The 25,170-nt window shown below is 36.5% G+C and overlaps 1 pseudogene; it reads left to right on the top strand.

Moving 5' to 3' along the window:
- Positions 1 to 23,550: 23,550 nt before the first annotated feature.
- Positions 23,551 to 24,230, top strand: LOC113199690 (serine/arginine-rich splicing factor 2 pseudogene; annotated as a pseudogene).
- The last annotated feature ends 940 nt before the right edge of the window (positions 24,231 to 25,170 follow it).

Raw genomic sequence — 25,170 nt, 5'->3', positions numbered from 1 at the left:
CAATCTCACTTCCAGGTATAGATCCAAAAGGAGATCAATCAGTATGTCAAAGAAGTATCTGCCTTCCCGTGTTCACTGAAGCATTTCTCACAATAGTCACATTCTTAATAGCATTTTTACTGAACTGCTCACCCAGAGGGGCAATTTGAATCATCCAAGGACAATTTGAAACACTAATAGCTAATGCACCCATTTCCAGGTACTAGACACCACCTCAAGCACCTAACAAATCTTAACAAATTGAATCTTTTCAAGAACTACATGAGGAAAGTACTATTAAACCCTAGATGATAAATTCATACAACTAGCAAATGTCAGAGATCATATTCAATCCAGGCCCTCTGTCTCCAGGGTCTATGTTCTTAACCATTAGAAGAAAGTACTTCTTCAGCTTGAATATCACTTACATAATATACCTTAATTAGAGACAAAGTGAAGAGCCATTTAGTTAACTTTATCCAAGTCACAGTGCATTGTGGTAGCAGAGTTCAACCTAACACCCAACGAGGGCTTCATAGAATAGTATTATGTTATAGGAATCACCATGTAATTGAAATCTGGGCATAAGTCTTCATTTTCTTTAGCCTCATTATTTCTTATTTTATTAAATGAAAGGCTTTTATTTTCTCATCCTCAACTTGTTTGGGGTTTTTGTCCTTAGTACACTGATTTCCCACTTACCCTTCCAAAATAATGTTGCTTTTCAAATGTAAAAATATACATGTGTCTCAATTTACCTAATAATGTATATTTATGCCCAATTCTTTATTGAATAAGGACAGCATAAATAAATCAAAGTGTAGTGTTTAAAATGAATAAATATGTAATTAATAAACAAATAAAGTAACTGCTTCTTAACATAATGCCAGTGGTTAGTGCCAGAAAATCATTCCAACTCTAAGAAAAAGGCTATTCTTCTGCTTAGGGGATATCAAATATATTTCGTTGCCTAGAATATGCTCATAAGTTTTAGCTATGTATAGTTTGAAGACACCATAATGATATTATGGCCCCTCACATGTATAAATATGTACTTGTCCCTCAGAATCTGTGTGAGATTAGTTCTAATACCTCCTGTGGGTACCAAAATCTGCAGATGTTTATATGCCTACATAACATGGCATAGTATTTTAATATAACCTATGCAAATCCTCCCTCATATATACTTTTTATCATCTCTAGATTACTTATTATACCTAATACAATGTAAATGCTATGTAAATAGTTGTTATATTGTTTAGGGAATAATGACAAGAAAAATGTCTGTACATATTCAGTACACATGCAATTATTTTATTAATATTTTGATCTGTAGGGTTGAACCTGTAGATACAGAGGGCCAAGAAAATTAATTTCAAGAACTATTTATTTCGACTCATGATTTCAAAGGTTTCAATCCATGTTAACTTGGATCCATTGTTTCTGGGCCTGTGGTAAGGCAAAACATCATTGGAGAAGGCGGTATGCATGTGGTGGCGCAAAGCTTTTCACCTCATGGCAGAGAAGAAGTGAAGAGAGCTCACTTTTATAGCACAGCCCCTTCTCCAAAACCCATTAAGCTAGCAATTCATTAATGGATTAATCCGTTCGTGGGGTCAGAGACCGCATGATCTAATTACTCCCAAGGACCTACCTCTGAATTTCACTGGGGACAAAGCCATCAACAAATGAGCCTCTGAGAAACTCTTAATATCTAAACCTTAGAAGCCTCCTATATTTTTACAGCTGTGCAGAAACTCTCATCCCAACATTACTCAAGGTTCTCTAGGGGAACAGAACCAACAGATACATACACAAGTATGTGCATGCATGCATGCATGCACACACACGTGCGCGCATGCACACACACACACACACACACACACACACACGATTCTAGAAACGATATTTATTACATTGGCTTACACAACCAGAGGTTGGATAGGCCCACAATGGCTATCCACAGGCTGGAGAGCTGGAGGAACAAGTAGCTACTCAGTCCAAGAAGCTGGAGCTTCAGAAGAAAGGCCAATAATACACACCTCCAATCCAGGACCAAAGACTCCAAAACTCCATGGTCAGAGTTCACTTTGGAAGAGTGAAGGAATTGGAGTCCAATGTACTCAGGTGATCACAGCAGCCAATCATTCCACATTACAATCATTTCTAGAAACACCCTCATTAACACACCCAGAAGCCTCTTAGACATCTCTTGATCCAATCAGGTGATAATCCAAATTAGCCATCACAAGCCCACACCTTGTCTACTTGACACAAAAACATAACTTTATACATGACTGGATTTATAAATAAAAAACAAGGCAATAATCCTGACTTACGAGATATAACTATCCTTTGCATAACCAAAAATGCACTAGTTACTTCCCCAGAATAGGATGCAAAAACTTTGCGTGATGCTTGCTGTTCTGAAATCCCACAACTTAAATACTATAATGTCACTTTAAGTACTGACATTGTCAATATTACATCACATAATAAAGAATAAAAGGAGAGTAAACCATTATATCCTCTTAATAAATGTGTATAATACACAAACATTTTCTTAACAAAATTGGAAACAAATATTTGCAGTGATTGTATTTCTCATTTCCATGACTGGTGATGAGGCCATGGTTGATATTGATAACTATCTTCTTCTACTACCCATTCTGAATTCCTTTTGCCTTTAGTAAAGTACATCAACAGTCTTGGTTCTTTACTTGGAGGAGTGCATTAGCTATTAGTGTTTCAAACTGTCCTCAGATGATTCAAATTGCCCCTTCATTCCTGAAGGGTCTGAGACATTTTTCATCCTGCCTGGATTGAGTGGTTGCAGGTTCTTAGTGAACTTAATAAAAGGAAATGGTGATACTAAGACACACTTAGGGAGTATACTCCAGGCATACTCTTCCTTGGTGGAATAATGTCTAATTTCCCTTTGGTATTATAGATCAATCGTCCCCACCAACACAGTAACTACCTTCTCAGGATGTTGATTCAGAGCCATGAGGAGCCTAAAGTAGCCAGGGGACCACCTTGCTACAGCCCTGAAAGGTATTGCCACCTAGCTGGCACTGTACCTGCATCTTTAAAAGGCCATTTCACTGTTCTATGTAAGCAACTGCTTCAGGATGATGGGAGACATAAGACCAGTGAGTCCCATGAACAAGAGCCCACTAGGGTATTGTTTTTGTTTGGCAATAGCTTTTTCTTGATTCTTTTTAGTTATACATAACATTAAGATTCATTTTGACATAATTATCAAAGTAAGGGATATAATTTGCTCTAATTCAATCCCAAGTACTTTCCCTCTCCTCCTCTCTCCACCTATTCCCTTCCTCTACTCTACCAATCTTTTCGCTATTTATTTACATTTTTTGTTTGTTTTTGTTCCAGGAATTGAACTCAGGAGCACTCCACCAGTGAGCCACATCCCCAGACCTATTTTATATTTTATTTAGAGACAGAGTCTCACTGAGTTGCTTAGCATCTTGTTGTTGTTGAGGCTGGCTTTGAACTCCCAATCCTCCTGCCTCAGCCTGCCGAGCAGCTGGGATTATAGGCATATGCCACGGTGCTCAGTTTTTAATTAGTGTCTTGTGGATGTACATAATGGTGGCATTCACTGTGATATATTTATGTACGGTCATAGGAAAGTTAGGTCAGATTCATCCCACTGTTCTTCCCTTATCCCATCCCTTCTCCTGAACCTCTTTGGCTATGAAGTGAGTTCCCTGGTCAAAAGCAATGCTGTGTGGAATACCATAATTATAGATAAGTCATTCTTTACTCAACAGATAGTGGTTTTGGCAGAAGTGTTATATGAAGGAAGGCAAATTCATACCAACAGTAAGTGTCTATTCTAGTAAGGACAAACTGCTGCCCCTTCCATGATGGAAATAATCCAATGTAATCAACCTGCCACAGGGCCACTGGCTGATCACCCCAGGGAGTGATACCATATAGGGGGCTTAGTATTGGTTCCTGCCAGTGGCATAGCCAGGTCAGCCTTGGTGAGTGAAAGTCCATGTTGCTGAGCTTATTTATGCATAGCATCGACCACCACCATAGCCACTTTGTTCATGAGCCCATTGGGTAATGACAGGGATAGCTGGGGCAAGAGGTTGACCATTATCCACAGACTGAATCATCCCATCCACTTGATTATTAAAGTCCTCCTCTGCAGGTCACCTTTTGGTGAGCATTTCCATAGGACACAAATATCTTCACTTACCTCTTCTACAAATGTCTTTATCATCAATTTTCCAATCCTATTCTTTAAAGGTCCCTGAACATCCAACCAAACTATTGGCTACAGCCCATGAATTGGTGTACAACTGCACATTTGGCCAAGCAAAATGCACAACTAGATGCACTACTCAAAGTTCTGCCCACTGTGAAGATTTCCCCTCACCAATGTCCTGCCATCCCAGAGAGGAGAAATAGTCTTGATGCTGTCCATTTTTGGATGATAGCTGCATATTTTGCAGAATCATCTGTAAACCAGGCCCTAGTATTCTCTTCCTATGTTAACTTATCATAATGTACTCGCCATGAGGCCCCATGTTCATGCTGGGAAACAGAACCAACAGGAAATGGAGATATAGATGATTCTAAACAGGGGATTCATTAGATTTGCTTACAGGAGCAGAAGATGAAGAGTCCCACAATGGTTGTCCACAAACTGGAGAGCTGAAGAAACAAGTAGCTGGTCAGTTCAAGAAGCTGGAGCTCTGAGAAAGGAAGGAAAAGACCAATGAGTTAGTCCCAGTCTAGGACCAATGGCCTGAGAACTCCCTGAGTCCGCTTGAGAGAGTAAAAAAGCTGGAGTCTAATGTCTTCATGTGACCTGAGCAGCAATGGAAGCACCAGCTCAAGAAGAACAGAGCTTGTGTCTGCATCAGATTCCTGGTTCTTTCACTTTTTATTATTTTTATTTCTTAGTTAATTGGACACAATACCTTTATTCCATTCATTTATTTTTATGTGATGCTGAGGATGGAACCCAGGGCCCCTCACATGCTAGTCGAGTGCTTGACCGCTGAGCCACAACTCCAGCCCCCACTTTTTTCTTTATTCAGGACCCCAATCTATTGGACTGTGCTGCTCACATTTGGGAGGGGGGATTTCCCTCTTGATTGGCTATTCTACATCCAATCATTTCTGGAAACACCCTCAAATGACACCCCTAAAAGCCTTTTAACCTGAGGTATCTCTTAATCCAATCAAGTTGAGCAGAAACTCTTTGATCCCCGATTGTGAAATTCTGAATTATGCTTTTCTTTTTCTATGCAATTGTTTTATGGTATGCAATACTCTCTGTGGGATTAAACATAGTAGAGCAGAGCATAAGTGGCAACCTTAACTAGAAGTACAGCCCTTCATGTCCTACATGTACACAAAGCAAACCACTGAAGCCTAGGAGATAAATCAGTTTGTTTAAGGAATTGAAAAAACAAACATAATTAGATACAGATGTGCAATCTGCATACAACTTGACAAAATTTGGTTTGGAAAACACACGTGTTTGATATTAAATAGCTCATCAATGGAATGATACTCTGAAAACAGGCCATGATTTCTAAATAATCTCACTCTATTTTTATATCTGAATTGATAAAACCTGTAAGCCAAAATAAATTTGATACAAAGCAGCTGTGTGTACAGAAATAAGAAATAGTTGAAACCTTTTATTAACCTCACATTTTGATAGAAAAGGACAGTGGTATTATGTGAATGACAAGCTTCCCAAGGGTATGCAGAAACCTGGATCCTTGAAGAAGGGGAAAGTATTGTCAGGGTAGGAACTGTGGCTATATTCCATGCCACTGGAAAGAAATAGTTCTTAATGAAACACACATGGTATCTGTTCCTGCCCATTGTGACAAAATGAAAATACAGTTAACTTTACCAGAGTAAAAGAGAATAGGAGTGACTGCGTATGGGAAAAGTAAAGAGAACTGCCAACCATATTAATTCTCATTAATTTTTCTCAAAAGTATACATATATCAAAACATCATGTTGTGGGGCTGGGGTTGTAGCTCAGTGGTACAGTGCTTGCCTAGCACATGTGAGACACTGGGTTCTATCCTTAGCACCACATTAAATAAATAAATAGATGGATAAATTAATTAAATAAAATCATTCCATATTCCAAAAATATATAAAATTTTTACTTGTCAATTTAAAAATAAATTAATAAAGAAAAAAGAAATGCATTACAATCAAATTAAGATTATGATATTTAAAACATAAGAGTTATTAAGAAATGTAAGTGGTACACCCCTGCAATCCCAATGAGTGGGGAGCCTGAAGCAGAACGGTCACCTGCAGTCCCAATGACTGCAGAGGCTGAAGCAAAATGAGCACAAGTTTGAGGGCAGTCTCAGCAACTTAATAAGACTGTCTCAAAAAATACAAAAGTGTTGGGGATATAGCTCAGTGGTAAAACACCCTGGGAACCTTTGGAACCAAGAAAAACATGGAATCATTTTCCTCCTCTCTATGCATTTATACCACTAGCCAGAATACTGGATCCATTAAATCTGTCCCTAATTTTTTTTTCTTGCATTTTCTTTTTCTCATGTTTCTCCTTTACTTCACTTAAAGCCACACATGTGATTTTTAATTTTTCAAAAGTTTCTACCTATTTTTACCTTATTTTTTCCTGCTTCTCTCTTTGATTAAATTCAACAATATGTCAGTATTAGCCCAAATTTAATACTAATTAGATTGCAGCTGTCACTTTTTTCCTCCATCCTATGTCATATGCAATTTATACTTTTGCCACTAGGTGGTGCTCCGAGTACACATTAGATCTGCTGTTGTTCAGTGACTTTTTCCTACTATGACTAAAGCTTAACTGGAAAGAAACAGCATTTAACATTTTTTTCTAATGTGGTTGATGAATTCCAAAGACTGTTAATTTGAATTATAACTGAGTGTAATGCTAGCTATGCTATCCGGGGTTTAGTACAAACCAGCATGTTTAAGAGATAAGGGTCCTACCTCTCACATATACAAATAGAACTGGCTTGGTTAGTCATATTTAATGATTAAAAAATGGACAGAAGAAGGCTATCAATCAAAACAGTCCAGAAGAGCTAAAGTGAACTAGAGAGGTCACTGGAGGAATACTGTCTAGGCAGTATTTCTCAGTTTAGAGTCTGAATTTTAAGTAATTATAAAAGCAATGAAAAAGGCTGAAGATTTTGTTATTAACCACTTTAAAGAAACTGTAATCAGGACACAGACAATAATGAAGCAAGATCACTGCATAACAAGATGGAACAAAATTGGAAGCAGTAGAACATATATATGCTGGATAAGAAATAATATAATTATACAGGAAAAGTTTTGACTAAGCTATCTTATTAGCTTCTAGTCTGAGCACATGGTATTTAATATCCAAAACTTGCTGTATAAAATATATTCCTTCCTTAATTTTCATTGATGCTTTAATATAAATCAAGCACGGAACTTGGCATTGGAGATATACACTCAAGACATTTACAGGAATATTACCCTACTCACCCCTCAATATATTTGCACTAGCTATCAACACAGAGAGCCCCTGGTAACTTGTATCTAAGAGGCCACTAAATTTACTATCTGTAAATATACTGAGTTATAAATTCTGTGTTACTCAGCAATAAAACTGCCTATAGTACAAATGATATTCTACTAATATTGAATCTGTATTGGACCTCTGGATAGTTCTTTATTTCAATTTTGATTTCCAAATGTAGGTTTATTTTTTAAGATAAGTAGCACTCTAGTCAATGTTACAATTAATGGATTTCGATATTTTCCTTTATGTTATTTTTAAGATCCATAAAGTTACCTCAGAAAAAAGCAGAAGTCCAGCATTTGAGGTTTCCAGAACCAATTTCAACTCTCTTATTTCCCAGTATTATATCTGGAAGTTCTGTGCAAGTTTTCATTTTTAAAAAAAAAAGTGTGTGTGAAAAGAACAAATATAGATAAATCTTGTAGTGGATTGAAGAGTGTCTCCCAAAAAATATTCATGCTCACTCAGAATTTTGGAATGTGACCTAATCTGTAAATAGGGCATTTATAAATAGAGTAATTAGCTACAGATCTCAAGATGAAATCATCCTGGACTGAGGGCTGTTGAGAGCCATCAGTGAGCTATGTGTGGACTACACTGGCATTGCAACCAATGAATAGGAGAATCTGGTATCTGGAAATGTCCAGTGGAAACTTCCTCTGGCCAAGACCACCCAGACACATGTGAGCCCTATTCAGCTCTGCCTGGTCCCACACGGAGATGGGGTGACATGCTACAGCCACACAGCCTCTCAGAGATAGGTGCAAGATGCCAATCAACCTGCTGACTGCAAGACATCAGGAATTAAGACTCCACTCCTGAAACCTTATCCCTGCATTTGATGTACTCCCTTAAATAAACCACGGGAGCCATTTTCTAATAGTCCAGCTCCAGCTCCCTATCAGGTGCTCTGCTTCAAAACTATAATGCTGACTCTGTCTTTTATTCTTCATTAAATATTCCTGACTTATTTTCTCTGGTGGTTTATACCCTCCTGGGCAGGAAAAGGGACCCCCTGGGGAGGCACTGGCAGCCTCCCAGTAGAGGGCAGGCAATAAATCCAATGACTGGTGTCACTGAAAGAGAAAAGAAAGGGAAATCTGGATACAGAAAAACAAAGGAGAGAGTGACATGAGACAAAAGCCATGTGAAGACAGAGGCTGTTAATCACATCATGCTGCACAAACCAGGGCACACTAAAGATTCTGGCAACCACCAGAAACAAAGAAAGGGACATAGAATGGTTTCTCAGAATCTCCAGGAGGGACCAGTCCTGCCAACTCCTTGGTTTTGGACTTCTGGTCTCTTGAACAATGAGAAATAAAACTGCTACCATTTTAATTCACCAAATTTGTGCCAATTTGTTTTGGCAACCCTAAGAAATTAAGAAAGATACCAAGAATAATTTTACCTCAACTTTACCTTGTAAACTCAGTAGCAAAATTACTGATTCCCACATATTTTATAATATCCTGAAACCAGAAATAGAATGAATAAATATTATCCTGAATAAAGAGTATTCCAAGTTATACCACAAATTCCTTTGGCCTGTTTTTCAACATTTCCTCTTCGTCATTGCTGATGCTTTGGGAATACCAGGCCCAAGGTAACTCATGACTGGTGCTATTTAATGCCAGCTCATAAATGGTCCTATTCATGCCTACCAGGTACCCTCAGGACTGAAACAAGAGCCAGGGGTTATGGGAAGGTCTGGCATTGATTATGGCTTGTATATTCAAGCACTTCCTAAAAGATATAGTAGGTCACGATACATAGAAAGCAGACAAATAAGAATTCCTAATCAGAGCTAGGTTGAGGGTAGGAAGAAAATCTACCTGTGAAAGACTTTTCTCCTTTTAAACTATAGATATTCTTGACTAAGGAAGTGGTATAGTTTGGATAACTGTCCTCCAAAGGCCCAAGTGCTAAAGACTTGGTCCCCAGTTCATGGCACTATTGGGAGTCTTTTAAAGAGCGGCCTAGTAGAAGCAAGTTAAATTACTGTGGACATGCTGTTGAAGAGGATATTGGGATCCTGATTCCTTTCTCCCTCCCTCTTTCCCTCTTGATGTGACCAAGACATATGCAGTTTCAACTGTCATGCATTCCCACCAGGACATACTGTCTTCCCACAGGCCCCAAAGCAACAGGGCCAACTGACAATAGACTGAAACTGTGAACAATAATATACCTACAAAATTATCTACACCATGATACTGAAAGAAAGAAATATAAAAGGGTTTTGGAAACATGATGGTATTGTTTCTGCAAAAATATTCTAATAATTGAAAGAAATAATTAGAAAATGTATAAAATATAATCTGTTACCTCACTGAATTCTAAGATAGGACAATTTTTCCCTGTCAGTTTTCTTTTCCCATTAAAGTCCTTTCTGTCCCAACTCCCAACCCCACTTTCAGAGATCTCCCTTAACCACAATTATGATTTCCAGCTTCAATGTGCATATTCATGGCTAATTTCATACCTAAGCCATCTAAAATCTTATTAGTGATATGTAAGTCTGCTATGTAGTACTGCAGTAAAATACCTGAGACAGGCTAACTTAATACAGAGAAAATGTTTATTTAGCTTACACTTTTGGAGACTAACAAACCAAGATATGGTGGCTTCAATTGTTTGTATTTGGCAAAGGCCTAAAGGCATCCTGGTAGGACTATATGTTGAAGGAAGGATCACCTCTCAAAACAGGAAGCCAAAGAGAGACTTAAGCTTTTAGAACAACTCACCCTCACAAGAATCCATGGATTCCACAAGCACTAACTTAAATATTTCTGAGGGTAGGCCCCATCTCTTGAAGTTTCAACATTACCTACCCATACTTTCACCCTGGGGACAAAGCCTCTAATACATGGACCTTTGGGAGACAAACCACATCAAAACTATTCTAAGTGGCATTCCTGTTTTATCTTTATTTCTTCTACTTCTAATGTGCTCCTTACTGAATATATAGATTGAGCTTAAAAATTTACTAGTTGTAGCCGGACCCAGTGGTGCATACCTGTAATCCCAGCAGCTTGGGAAGCTGAGAGTTCAAAGCCAGCCTCAGAAATTGGCAAGACCCTAAGCAACTCAGTGAGACCCTGTCTCTAAATAAAATACATAATAGGGATGGGGATGTGGCTCAGTGGTCGAGTGCCCCTGAGTTCAACCCCCAGTATCCAAAACAACAATAACAACAACAACAACAAAAAAACATTGCTAGTTATATTAGTGTTTCAACACCATGAACAAAATACCTGATAAGAACAACTGAGAGGAAAAAAAGTTTATTTTGGGCTTACAATATCAGAGGTGGAGTTCCTGGTTGACCAACTTCCATTGTTCTGGGCCTGAAGTGAGGCAGAACATTATAGCAGAAGGGCATGTTGGAGGAAAACTTCTCAGCTTATGGCAACCAGAAAGCAAAGAAATAGAGTGAAGAGTCAAGAACAAAATGTATTTCCCAAGGGCACACCCCCAGTGACCTACTTTCTCCAGCCATGCCCTACCTGCCCACAGTCACCACTCAGTAATCCATTCAAATTAGATGGATCTACTGACTAGGTTACAGCTCTTATAATATAATCATTCACCTCCAAACATCATCCCTGCATTGTCTAACATTATGAGCTTTTGGAGGGACATCTCATATCCAAACCACAACGCTGTTGGTGGATACCATTTATATACAAACTAAGTCCAATCTTCTTAGCCACAATTCAAGCATCTTCTTTGCATAAAGAATTTTACATTTTCACCTTTACCTTGCACAGATCCATTAAATAATCTTTATAGTTTACACTTTATTTTTTAAGATAGAGTGAGAGAGAGAGAGAGAGAGAGAGAGAGAGAGAGAGAGAGAGAGAATTTTTTAATACTTATTTTTTAGTTTTCGGCAGACACAACATCTTTGTTTGTATGTGGTGCTGAGAATCGAACCCAGTGCCCCATGCATGCCAGGCGAGCGTGCTACCGCTTGAGCCACATCCCCAGCCCTATACTTTACACTTTAAAATATTTAAAAACATTTTTTTGTTGTCAGTGGACCTTTATTTTATTTATTTTTTATAAATAAATAAATTTGATTTGCTGAGAATCAAACCCAGTGCCTCGCACATCCTAGGCAAGTGCTCTACAACTGAGCTATAACCCCACCATCAAATATTCTTTATACTCTTTTACTCATTACTTTTACTTTTACTTTTTACTCATTACTTTTACTTTTACTTTTACTTTTTACTCATTACTCATTACTTTTACTTTTTCAGGGAGGCTGGAGGTTATAGCTTTACCACTGAGCTATATCCTCAGCTCTTTCCTTCTTTCTTTCCATTTTGTTTTGTTTTGTTTTGTTTTGAGACAAGGTCTTGCTAAATTGCTGAGATTGGCCTCAAACTTTCAATCCTCTTGCCTCAGAATCCTAAGTCATGGTGATTACAGGCATGTGCCACTGCATCCAGCTCCATTTACTTTTTAAATTTTTTTCATGCTGGGATTGAACCCAGTACCTTGCATTTACGTGAAACAAGTACTCTACCACTGAACTACATACCCAACCCTTCCATTTCCTTTTATTACTCTGTTTTAGTCTTTCTGTACTCCCATCTGCTACTCTCCCTTTTTCATAGGTACTAATAGCATATCTGTCTTTTAAAGGGTAAAAACTTCCCTGATAATCTAAGATAGAATTAGTCCCTTCTTTAATAAATCCTAGTAGCAGTTGCACCTCATTCATACACCTTTCATTGAATTTTAGTTATTTTTTGAAACAATAGGATATTCCAGATGAACAAACTTAGAAAGTGTATGTCTGTATATATTCCTAACTTGTTTGATAAAAAGAATCACCTGTGTGCTGCCCCAAGTCTACTGTATCAGAGGAGGGGCTTGAATAGCTGTACTTGTAACAATGTTCTAAAAGAGTTCATGACCCCTCAAATTTGGGAAATACTAGTCAGTCTTCCCCTCATTACATACAGAGGTAACCATAATTCCTGCTATGAATATAACCACCATGCTCAAAGATCATATGGGTAATTAGAGATATCTTAAAACCTGAGGCTAAGGTAATGTGCTCTTTCTATAGCATTAACTTTTCCATGTATGATTATAAGGCAAAAAGAAAGGAATCAGGCTTTCTAATTTCTCGTGGTATTTTGCATAATAAATTTAACCACTTGTTAAATCCATGGTAAATTAATTTTAGGGATGTAGACTGAAGATACTTTCAATAGCTTATAAACAGGTTAATAAAATTCCATTTGATACAAGTAGTTTCTATAATTGAAAAGAGTATTTTAAAAAGAAAAATAAATCAATACACATTTTACTTTGAATACATACAGGTACTTTGCACTAGAAAATTCCTTCCTAGTGCTCTACTGTGACTTGTCAAGGCTATAATATATTTTAATTTCAACTTGATGACTGAGAAATGTAGATAATGAAGCTTATTTGTATTCTGTGGAACAAATAAGGAGATGTAGCACAGGCAGATGGAAAAGGTCTAGTTCCACTATAAACACAGGAGGGAGCTATGAGGTTTAAAAAGATAAAAGCCAAATTTTAAAAAAAGGCACCATGAATGTCAGTCCATATTGTTTTAGAAAATAAATTATTTTCTGTTCTGTGATATAGGATTATTTCATTCATAATTAAACTCCTAGGTTTTTGTAGTATTGTTCTTTAAAAAAAATTGTACCTTCTTGGCATTAGAATTTTTTCTGTCTGTGCTATGTCCCTGCACTTGTTGATATGACAAGCTTAAAGCCATTTGATAGAATGAAAGGAGACCATTTTCTGTGAGTTGAATGTTTCAAGAGCACTCATCCATTTTATGAGGAACTTCTATCCCTTTCTAGTACTTCTATCTTCTCTACTTTAGATAACAGAAAAAAATGCATATATTATAAGGGCTGAAATTCTAACAGAAAAAAAATAACTATTCTTATTATCTAGCATCCTAGTTTTTAACAGAAGACTGGTAAATATAAGACACTTTACCTAGGGGCTGGGGTTCTGGCTCAGTGGTAGAGCGTTCGCCTTGTCCGTGCAGAGACCCTGGGTTCAATCCTCAGCACCACCTAAAAATAAATAACTGAAATAAAGGTATTGTGTCCAACTACAACTAAAAAAAATAAATATTAAAAAAAGATACTTTATCTAGAAATCAACATCAGGCATTTCACCCAAAGATAAAAGTAACTGCCAGAAAAAAAAAAACAAAAAAAAAAAAAAAACCTTTACCATGTACCAGTCACCATAATTATATAAACACATGTCCAACTCTTTCATTTAGTGTCCACAATATTTAAGGGTGCTTTATTTAATGGTTACAAAAATGTTATAAGAGAGGTACTCTCGATTCAATTTTACAGATTAGGAAACTGAAACATAGAAACTGAAATTCACCAAAGTAAAATGACAATATGTAAATAATGTAAATAAATAAGCCTTGATTCCAATTTTGATCTGCCTGACTAAATTGTAAGCAATGACATTTTGCTAATCAAAGTGGGTGTGTAGATATAGCCTTAATCTCATCTGGGAGCATGTTAGAAATAAAAGTTATCAGGCCTCACCAAAAACCTATTGAATCACAATGTGCATTTTATTAAGTCCCTGGGTGATTTCTAAGGACATTAAAGTTTTAGAAACACAATTGTAAAGGTCTAGAGTGCCTGTCTTCTTGTAGAGCTCAGTGATAATAGTAGTCCTTGCTTATTCAGAGTATATTTTCCAAGACCCCCAATAATACCTGAAACTTCATGTAGTACTGAACTATATGTACAGCTTTTCCTTGGTATTCATGGGGAATTGATTCCAAAACCCCCTCCATATAGCACAATCTGCAACTGCTTATGTCTCTCATATAAAATAGTATAGTATCTGCCTATAACCTACACAATCCCCCGTATACTTTCAATCATCTATAGATTACTTAAAATATCTAATACAATTAAAATAGTTGTTAGACTGTAAAAAAGTCCATGTGTTCAATACAGAGACAAATTTTTTTCTATTTTTGATTCTCATATGGAACTCACAAGAATGTGGGGGGCTAATCTATGTTTATTCACACATATATGTGTATTATACATGTAATACATGCATGCATATATATGAGAGAAAGATGGATACAGGAGAGGGAGAGTTCCAGAGAAGAATGCCTCAGGAAGTTTCTTAAAGGACATAAGGAAAGGAGGAAAGTAAAAATGAGCTTAAAATCCTCTTTTAGACTAAATTCTGTCAGTTTATTATTATCAACTTCAAATGTTATGTGTCTGGCTTTGATTTCTGGTTGTTTTTGAAATCCATATTATACCAAATGCTATGATAAAGTTTAATTTATAAATTAGGGATTAGGGATGGTAAGAGATGAATAATAATATCCTGAAAAATTGAACAGTCAGAACAATATATTGTGATAAAAATTATATGAATGTGGTCTTTCTCAAAATTTCATATAATACGTTACTCAGGCTGCTTCTTCTGAAGATGTGATAGGATACAATGTCTACGTGATGTGATGAAGTGAGGTGAATGACATAGGCATCATGATGTATTGTTAGGCTAGTACATGAGATTTATTGAATATAAGTACTTTGGTCTTATAACCAACCAAGATAGCTAAGTGACTAACAGACAGGGAGTATACACAGTGTGGATACACTGGACAAAGGAGTGATTCATGTCCTCAGTGGGACAGAGGTGAAGAGCATGAGATTTCATCACATTACTCAGTAAAGTGTATGATTTAATACTTAATGAATTACTTATTTCTAGATTTTACTATTTTAATATTTTTAGTCAGCAGTTGACTATGAATAACTGAAACATACAAGTAAAACCACAAATAATAAAGTAGAGGATATTGCATATTTGAGTAAATTTGGAAACTGATAGACTCTGTCCTTAGCTAAATTTGAGTCAGGCTTTTCGGAGTTTTCTTTCTGACTATCCTTAGCAAGACTCCTGCTGGGTCAGTTTAGCACAAATAAAATCTCTTTCTACTGATATCTAAGCAAATTCTTCATCCCCCCAACCTCTAGTATCTGACCATTTTTGATTACTTTACTAAATCCCTCATTCCCCACCTTCTGTATGTAACTTATCATCCTGGTCTGCCTTTAACAACACTCCTGTCAAGTTGGTTTGCCAGAAAGCCAGATGCCTCTTACCTCAGAATTTTTTTCTGAGTTATTTTTCATCCATTGATCTCAACTCTGCTGCTTGACTACAAATTCCCACTTGTCCTAGAAGTGAGAGTTAATTTCAACTTCTCTCTCCCTGAATAAAGTCTGCATTACTTCCTTTAATCTTTAATATGAGTATTTTTTTCCATAATAAAATTTAAGAGATTTAAACTAGCTGGTTCCCTAGACATTATACTGGACCTAAAATATAATTTCTAAAGTTAAAACTAAGCCAGGCATGGTGGCACACACCTGTAATTCCAGTGGCTCGGGAGGCTGAGTTCAAAGCCAGTTTCAGCAAAAGCAAGGCACTGAGCAACTCAATGAGGCCCTGTCTCTAAATAAAAACACAAAATAGGGCTGGGGATGTGGTTCAGTGGTCAAGTGCCCTTGAGTTTCAATCCCTGATTCCCCAAAATAAAGTTAAAGCAAAACCTTTGATATTTCTTTTAAATATCATATATAAAAGGCTTCAATATTTCTTCAGTTTATATTTCTTCTAAAATTTTGTTAGAATGGCAAGTTTCTGGTAATGCATGACTAGCATGCCTTCATTGTTCATCATAATAAAATATTCAGGGAGTTCTTTATTAGTTTACATAACACTTTGTAAGTTACTACTTTTGGAAACTCTGGTAAGAAGGGTCCTGAATTTCTAAGGGATTCAAAGATAAACTGTTTGGTTAAAGAAATAATAATAGGTAAAATAAGACAATCTCATTCTTCTTTCTTCCCCCTCTACTTTCCTCACCAACCTCTTTCCTTTCTATATCTTACCTCCCTCAAATATGAAAATTTTTCTATTGCTTCCTTAAAGCAGACCTAGAGGTCCTCCAATATTGTTTAATCTTTTATTCATCCCCCAGGGGCATGATTGAGAAATGGAAAACCTATGGACTTTGAGAATTATCAAACTCCTATGAAAAGAAAAGGCTAACAGTTTTAGCCTGTTCATTATAACTAATGTGATATTTTCCATCCCTAAGGGAGAAGATGGTTCTAATAATAAGTTCTCTAAAACTAAAGCAATAAATTGAAATTTTGGAAAGAATTAATAGATTCTGGGGTGGCATGCCTCATGAACCTCAGGAAATTTCTTAATGGAAGTTAAGAACCGAGGAAAGCAAAAGTAAGCTTAAAATCAACTTTTAGACTAAATTCTCTGTTTATTATGGTCAGCTTCAAACGTCTTGTGTCTAGTTGAGATTTGTTCTTTGTTTCTTTGCTTGTTTTAATTTTTTCATACCAGGGATTGAACTGGGGGTGCTTTACCATTGAATCACATCCCCAACCATTTTTTATTTTGAGACAGGGTCTCACTAAGTTTCTGAGACTGACTTTGAACTTGTGATCCTCCTGCCTCAGCCTCCAAAGTTGTTAGAATTATAGGCATGTGCCACCATGCCCAGCCTCTGGTTATTTTTTAAATTAATAATATACCTAATCACCAACAAGATTTTTTTTTATGAAACATATTTACTAAAAAGGATAGTTGCTTGGATCTTCTAACACAATCTTAATCGTTTCAAATGATCAAGAAATATGGAAAAACAGCTTGAACATGTGCTAGGAATTAATTTCTTTCACTATTAAATCATTTTTTAAAAAACTGAGCCAGGCGTGGTGGCCTACAACTGTAATCCCAATGGCTCAGGAGGCTGAGACAGGAGGAACTCGAGTTCAAAGACAGCTTCAGCAAAAAGCAAAATGCTAAGCAACTCAGTGAGACCCTGTCTCTAATAAAATACAAAACAGGGCTGGGGATGTGGCTCAGTGGCTGAGTACCCCTGAGTTCAATCCCCAGTACCAAAAAAAAAAAAAAAAACATTAACTAGAGTCTGGAAAACAAGAATCCAATTGCTTTCTTTAGAGTCTCTCAATCACTCATTTGTCTCCATTGTCTTCTTTCTGGCAATGCCACTTTCTCTCTTTTGAAGATCTTTTGATATCAAGTAGCACAAATTGTTTACTGGTTCTGCCTTCAAATTCATTATTTTTAAACTGTCAGTGAATATTTATACCATATTTACAAGTAAGTTTACAAGTAAACTTAAGACACTGTGACCATCATTGTTACTATAATAAAATGTTGGGTCTGGGGTTTGGCTCAGTGGTAGAGTGCTTGCCTAGCACGTGTGAGGCCCTGGGTTCAATTCTCAGCACCATATATGAATAAATAAAATAAAGGTCCATTGACAACTCTCTCTCTCTCTCTCTCTCTCTCTCTCTAATATATATATATATATATATATATATATATATATATATATAGAGAGAGAGAGAGAGAGAGAATGTTGGTGCTTAGCTCAAATAGGTGATATACTGATTTGGTTCAGCTGACGTAGATAGGATCATGGACAATTTTTTAATAATTACTTGTGAGTCCAGGTAAAGGGAAAATCATGAATTCAGTGAGTTGTATTTCTCAGCAGTTTTTACGTATTCATTTTTAAAAATCAGTAACAGTGTTTGAAGAATGAGTCAACAACTTTTTTGATGAGAAATAAAACTCATTTTTTAAAGCATTGTCATCTTCTTTTCTTTTTTTCATGTTGTTAATAAGATATTGACTGGAAGAAAAAAACTTCAGTAATCTTCAAATCACTTCATTATTAAGAATATTATAAACTGAGGCTGGGTGTGGTGGAACATGTCTGCATGCCTGTAATCCCAGCTTGAGAGGCTGAGGCAAGAGGATCAAAAATTCAAAGCCAGCCTCAGCAACTTAGTGAGGCCCTAAGCAACCCAGTGAGACCATGTCTCCACTGTGGCTCAATGGTTAATCACCCCTGGGTTGAATCCCTGGTATCTATCCCTGGTACAAAAAAAAAAAAGATTAAGAAGAAAGTAACATTAAATATAAAACAATTTAAATATTATGTTCTATTGATGCAGCATATGACATATAGATATATATATATAGAGAGAAGAATTTCTCCCATAATCATCACACCACTGATTAATCAGGCCTAAGATTGAAAACATTAGCTGCATGCTATTTTGATCATACTGTGAAATAAATTATGATCTTTATATCTACTTTTTCATGAAAGTACTATTGGGACAACAGAAGGAATATCAAATCCAAACCATTTTTTCTGCCTCAGTGGGTAAGATTTATATTTTTTTCCAATACAGTTCTTGAAGTATGACAACAAACATAAGAAGTCATAAATTGTCATCCAAAACTATAACAGAAGACCAAATTCAACTTTGGCCATGGAACAGACCCTGATAAATAATCCAATTCATCTAACTGACCAATATGAGTTGATAAGGCAAACCCCAAGTCTTCCAATATAAGGATTTAATTTAGAGAATACAATCCTGAATAGAGTGAGAAAAATTCAGAAAGGATTCAGAAAGACTCTCAGGATTGTATTATGACAATGTTATTCATCAGGTTTGATCTAACTTTTTCCTCAATAATTCTTTAAAATATAACTACAAATTCAGCTGAGTTAAAGGGTAGGAAGTTAATTTCAATAAGAACAAGGACTTCAGGGGCAACACAAACAAAACAGTCAAACAACAAGAATAAAACGTCCTAAAAGATCTTTCTTCCAATATGAAGCACTTGTTTTAAATTATCAATCAGGGAACAGGGGCTTAGAGTTACCTTCTTATTGTGAATATGTTAGTATAAGATAGTGTGGACTCATAATCTATGTTAGGGAGGCAGGACTAACATAAAAGATGCGTTAGTAATTCTGTTTGCTGACACCTTCTGCTTCATTTTATGCTCATCTCTATACTGTTGCCTTAGAAGATTGCCCTATTCAAACTGCATATCTCACGTTCCCTTGTTAGCTTGTATTTGAGTTAAGCCAAAGAGGAACATTAACTGGAATATAAATGAGGAAAAGAAAAGTTGGGGGATAACACCACCACTCCTTCCACATTATGACATCTTGAGCAATTGCTGAATCCCTATGTGATTAGTTCTCCCAGTGGGCATGCCCATTTCCAAGACACTTGCCCTTCTGCTTTAGAGGTGGTAAAAGCTTCATGCTATTTCTCCTCTCTGAATATCAACCATTCCTTGTTCTTTTTCTTAACTGGCATGCATCTCTTTAGTAGCCCATTCATTAAAGTTTGCTCAATTGAAATATATGGGGTAAATTCCATTTTCTGTCACTATGTGACATATAAGCAAGGAGCAGGCACAGAACAACAAGAAAACTATTTTGTGATTTAAAAAAGTAATGAATTTGGACTTTTCAATATATTGGAATATATAGTTTGTATAACTATGCATGGATGTTGTTGAAGAAGGGGAAATGTTTTCTTTGGTGAAATGCTCTTATGATGATGCCATAAATGTTAGGCAAATATTTTTGTTTTCTATCATTCAGTTTTTAATATGTTAACATTCTCTGTCAGTTGCTAAGAAAGATTAGTATATTTAGCACTTTCCAAATATAATTCAACACAAATATGATTATTCCCAAAGCATTTCCTAAGACTACGAATCCTCTAACTATATTAAGAAAAACACTGGGTGAGTCTGCTGAGGGTTCACAGAATGATAGGTTTTGTGACTTGAATATTTCCCAAGAGAACTCTCTTAGATATTTTCCTCCAAGAATTCACTAGGAAACAATTCTGTGAAATATATGCAGGTCCCCCCCCCCACCAGGACTAAAGAGTCTTGATGCGAACAAATCATAGACCTGCCCCAAGATAATTAATGTACTGCTGAGCATTGCAGTTGACAATGGCAACAAGGCAATAAGAAAGCTATGACTGAGAAAGGATAGTCCCACCTAGAACTAAGAATTGAAAAGACCTGGAGGGGATCACCACACTCCAGGATTATATTTGGGGTTTTTACTAGTTCTGGTTCAAAAGTCTGAAGTCATCAAAAATTTGGAAATGTAACTAATTAAAATGTAACTAAAATAAAATTTTTGAATTATATTTATAAATATTACTTTTAAATGGACTTCAAATACTTGTATATATTGATCAGCATATTTTCTCTCAGGAGAAATATTTTCTTGGGAAGCCAAAGCACAATTTTAAGGTTATTTTGTGGCATGGAATTGGAAAAAAGGGGAATACTTGAAACATCTTAATGACTAGTATATATCCATCTCCAAGGCACAGATATATCTACCTCTAGAGTAACACTCCTTGCTCACAGAATGGAGACGAAAACATTATCCAATATTTATCTCTTATTTTCTGTTTTCATATAAATAATTGTTTTATATTGAAATACTGTTTGGTGAATAGTCTTTCTTTAGTTTATTCTGTCAAGTACTTACTGTACTTGCTTGTTAAGGAAGAAAAAAATCACAATGTCTGTTTTACTTATAATCATATTCATTTGCTTGACAGTGTGGCTCAATGTTCAATGATTGATGGATAAATTGATTTATTCACATATCAGTTCGTGTAATCAACTGCTGAACAAGATTTTGGGATTGTATCTATATCCTAAATGTAAAAATTCATATTTCTTCTCAGACCAATATGTTAACTTGATAATTTAAATCTTATAAAATTGTTTTAGTTCTGTATCTTTACATTATTGATCTCTACTTTCCCTAACAACACTATGCAGTACAGTACTTTTTCCAATTTTTAAAAAATTTTTTAAAATTTTTAGTTGTAGTTGGACACAATATCTTTAAGTATTTATTTACTTAATGTGGTGCAGAGAATCAAACCCAGTGCCTCACACATGCTAGGCAAGCACTCTAGCACTGAGCCACAGCCCCAGCCCTCCAATGCCTTTTGATATAAAGGTTTCTAATGCTCTACATCAAGTAAAGTTTCTATAGCAATCAAAGAATACATTTAACCAATCATTTTAATTCTTTCATGTACTAGGTAAACAGAATATATGGTATCTAAAATAGTCCTGTACACATCATGTACAACCACAAGAATGGAATCTTAAATAATAGAATAAGTTATACTCTGTGTGTATAATATATCAAAATACACTCTACTGTCACGTATATCTAAAAAGAAAAAAATGGCTAAAAATATATAACAGTCCTATACACATAGTAGTAAGCCTACAAATATGCCAAAGAAACAGGAATATTGTACAAGGAGTATAAAATCCTTAGGGAGAACTTCATAAAGTATAGAATGTTCTATGACTTGCAAATACACAATATTCATTGAGGGTGACCCATAGTTAATAACATATTTTGTACTTCTCCCAATCACTATCAAACCCATACTGGTGTGTAATGAACATAATTCATGATAAAAGATGCAACTATTTGATCAAATGTAACTCTAAAATTTTTAATCTTCCAGTTTTAAGATGTGCAACTTGATGTTTTTATACACAGATACACATATATTATGAAATAATCACAACAATCAAGCAAATTAACATATGCATCACCTTCATATAGTTATCATTTTTGTTTTTGTTGTTATTATAGCCAATTTTTAAAATGGAAATTACATTAAGTAGACTTCCAGTCATCAGAAAGTATATTGGGTAAACTAATGAGGAAGCAAAAATGTCTACGAAACTGTATAATATTCAATTACATAATTTGGAATCACAGATCACGACACCTTTAACTCATATTTTCAAGCAGCCTATAGCAGAGTAGGGGACCTTTACAAGTTTGTGATTAGAGTTCATACTCTATAGATGACTCTCAATCTCTCTTTGCCTGTTAGTGATATAGAATAGAGAGATATGTGGTGGGAACATGAAGTTAAGGGAATAATTTTATAAACTGGGCCCACTGTGCTGATCCCCACATGCTGTCATTAAAAAAAAAAAAAAAAAAAAGCAATTTACCTATTGCCCTGCCTGGTTAACAGGATATGTTACATTCCACATGAAACTACCTGTTATCTGCAGGAGAGATACAGGCCCTAAACACCAATAAGAAGAGTACAAGTTATCCTGAAGGGAGGTGAGGGGAACTTTTGTGACTCTTATACAGACCAGATCCCAGAACTCAGGGAGGTGAGAATAAATCCCGGTAACCATAGAATCTGTAAGAACAGATTTCACGAAAAGACCTAGAGTTGTCATGCAAAGTGTAGATTTGGAAGTCCGATATCATCCTGTTTTCAGTCAAAAGTCGAGAAGTGGGCCAGGGTGGGACTCTCTGGAAATGGCCCTGGGACCCTAATAAAACTGGAGGTCAGGAGGCACAACATACTTCTCTTTTAGAGGACACCCCAGGCCCCCCACGCCCCCAACCCCCACTCTCAAGAGTGTCCCCTTTTCCCTTTTCCTATCCCTTCTAATAAACTCATGCCTGTTACTCTAAGTGACATGTCTGAAATCTTTGGGGCATGATTGTAAGAATCATGGTTTGAAAAGGGAGGGGGAGGGTCTCTGCTCTGCCTCCATTTCAGGAAAGGGTTCTACCCTGTAACAGTAGTATTATCACCCTTACCAGATTAAACTTTGTTTGACTTTTGATTGTCTTTTAAAATATGAATAAAATATGAAAATATTCATATATCTGGCATATATGAATCATTGCGAAAGTACTTCAGGTCAGAGAGTTATATCTATACGTATATAAAACTGAATGCTTAGATTTATATGGGTAAAATCACATTTTTAAACATTGGTATGTAATCATTTCTCTCTCAGGTGGTCTGACCTCTAGTGATGGGCGGGGTTCTGTGTAACATTCTAAAATCTCTAAGCACCACAGGCATAAGCCAACTGACAAAGAGGCGGAGCCAAAGGAACCCAAGGCAACCAGAGCAGCCCTCTGGGCAAAGCTCAGTCTCCCAGTTGGTTACTCTCTCCTAATGACCCCTCTAAATTGAAAGGTCCACAGACAAACCTCACAGGGACAATGAGTCACAGTCGTCCTCCTCCCAATGTGGAGGGCATGACTTCCCTTAAGGTGGAAAACCTCACCTACCGCACGTCGCCCAACACCCTACGTCGTGTCTTCCAGAAGTATGGGCCTGTCGGGGATGTGTACATCCCACGGGATCGCTTCACTAAAAAGTCCCGCGGCTTCGCTTTTGTCCGTTTCCACCACAAGCACCACGCTGAGGACGCCATGGATGCCCTAGATGGGATCGTACTGGATGGCAGGGAGCTAAGGGTGCAGATGGCCCGCTATGGTCGTCCCCTAGATTCCCACCAAGGCTGCCGCTGGGGAACGTCGCCCCACAGGTAGGTGGCCCTACGATAGTGACAACTACAATGGCCAGAGCTGTAGCCCAGGGCATAGTCGTCCAGAGCCATTCCAACACCAAGAGCCAATCCTGGTCCCGAGATCCCGATCCGATTGATCACTCTCGTTCTTGCTTTCATTTCCACAGGAGCTCTCCATCAACCTCTAAATCCAGATCTACCCAAAGATCCAACTCCAAGTCCTCCTCTGTGTCAAGATCTCCATCACTGACCGGGTCCCGCTCTAGGTCCAGAAGCCTTCCACCAGGACATGAGAAAAAATCAAAGTCCAAATCACCATCCAAGAGTGTCTCTAATTGTCCCAAAGAAGGAGGTGCTCATCTAAGTTAATGAACTACAAACAAGCCATCTGAGGACTAGGGACTAGGGTGGAGGGGAGAAGGGTTATACTCAGTTGGTGAGTCCTTGGGAAAAGCCACTAACAATTGAAAACAAAATTTATGACATTGTGTAACATTTTACTTGTTTTAAGCCTTGGCCTAAGGTGGTAAATTTTATTTTATATAGCATTTTGTTTCTGTTATTTGAAAAACAATATTAGAATATCTTCTAAGTGAAGCGAAAGACTTCAGTTTTCATTACTAGTTTATACATTTGAAGTAAAATTTCATCTTCTTTTGAATGCTCACTTGTTTGGTTTGAAAGTAAACAGATTAACATAATTTGTGGCCTCACAATTTAATGTATGCAGCCACTTCTTGTTAGTAGTCCAAAACTGTGTAGTGATTAAATCTTTATTGCCTTCACTCTTTAAACTAAAAACCTATAAATGTTACTGTAGATTTATTTACAAGTGCTATTTATCTTCTGATCTTAATTGTAATCTAAAGATGCATTTGTATGAAGACATTTCAGGTGAAAAGAATTGATTATTAAGAATAATTTACCAAACAATTCTAATTAGCACGCATTTTTGTGACTGAGACACAGGTGTATAGCAATTGAGTAATATCAGTTGTTAAAACGGTGGTTTTCAGTATGCACTGCTCAGCCATTTCATTTTTTCTCCTAGTGAAAAGCTCTTACGTTAGGATGATGTGTTTTGGAGAAACAAATGACTGCCTGATTTATTTTAAAGTTTGACAACTACACTTTCATTTACCTAGGTCTTGCATATATCTAAGAGTGCATAATACCATGGATGCATGTAGCAGATGATAAATAGACCTTTAGTTTTTCCTCTCACCTCCAAAATAGTAAATCCATTCATCTTCATTTATGAACTTAAGTATGAAAAATCTTAAGAAATCAAATGATTTATAACTTTACA

This window comes from Urocitellus parryii, chromosome X (genome assembly GCF_045843805.1).
Source record: "Urocitellus parryii isolate mUroPar1 chromosome X, mUroPar1.hap1, whole genome shotgun sequence".
Taxonomy (NCBI): domain Eukaryota; kingdom Metazoa; phylum Chordata; class Mammalia; order Rodentia; family Sciuridae; genus Urocitellus; species Urocitellus parryii.
Note: the sequence above shows the minus strand (reverse complement) of the source record. Positions and strands in the feature narration are given on the sequence as shown.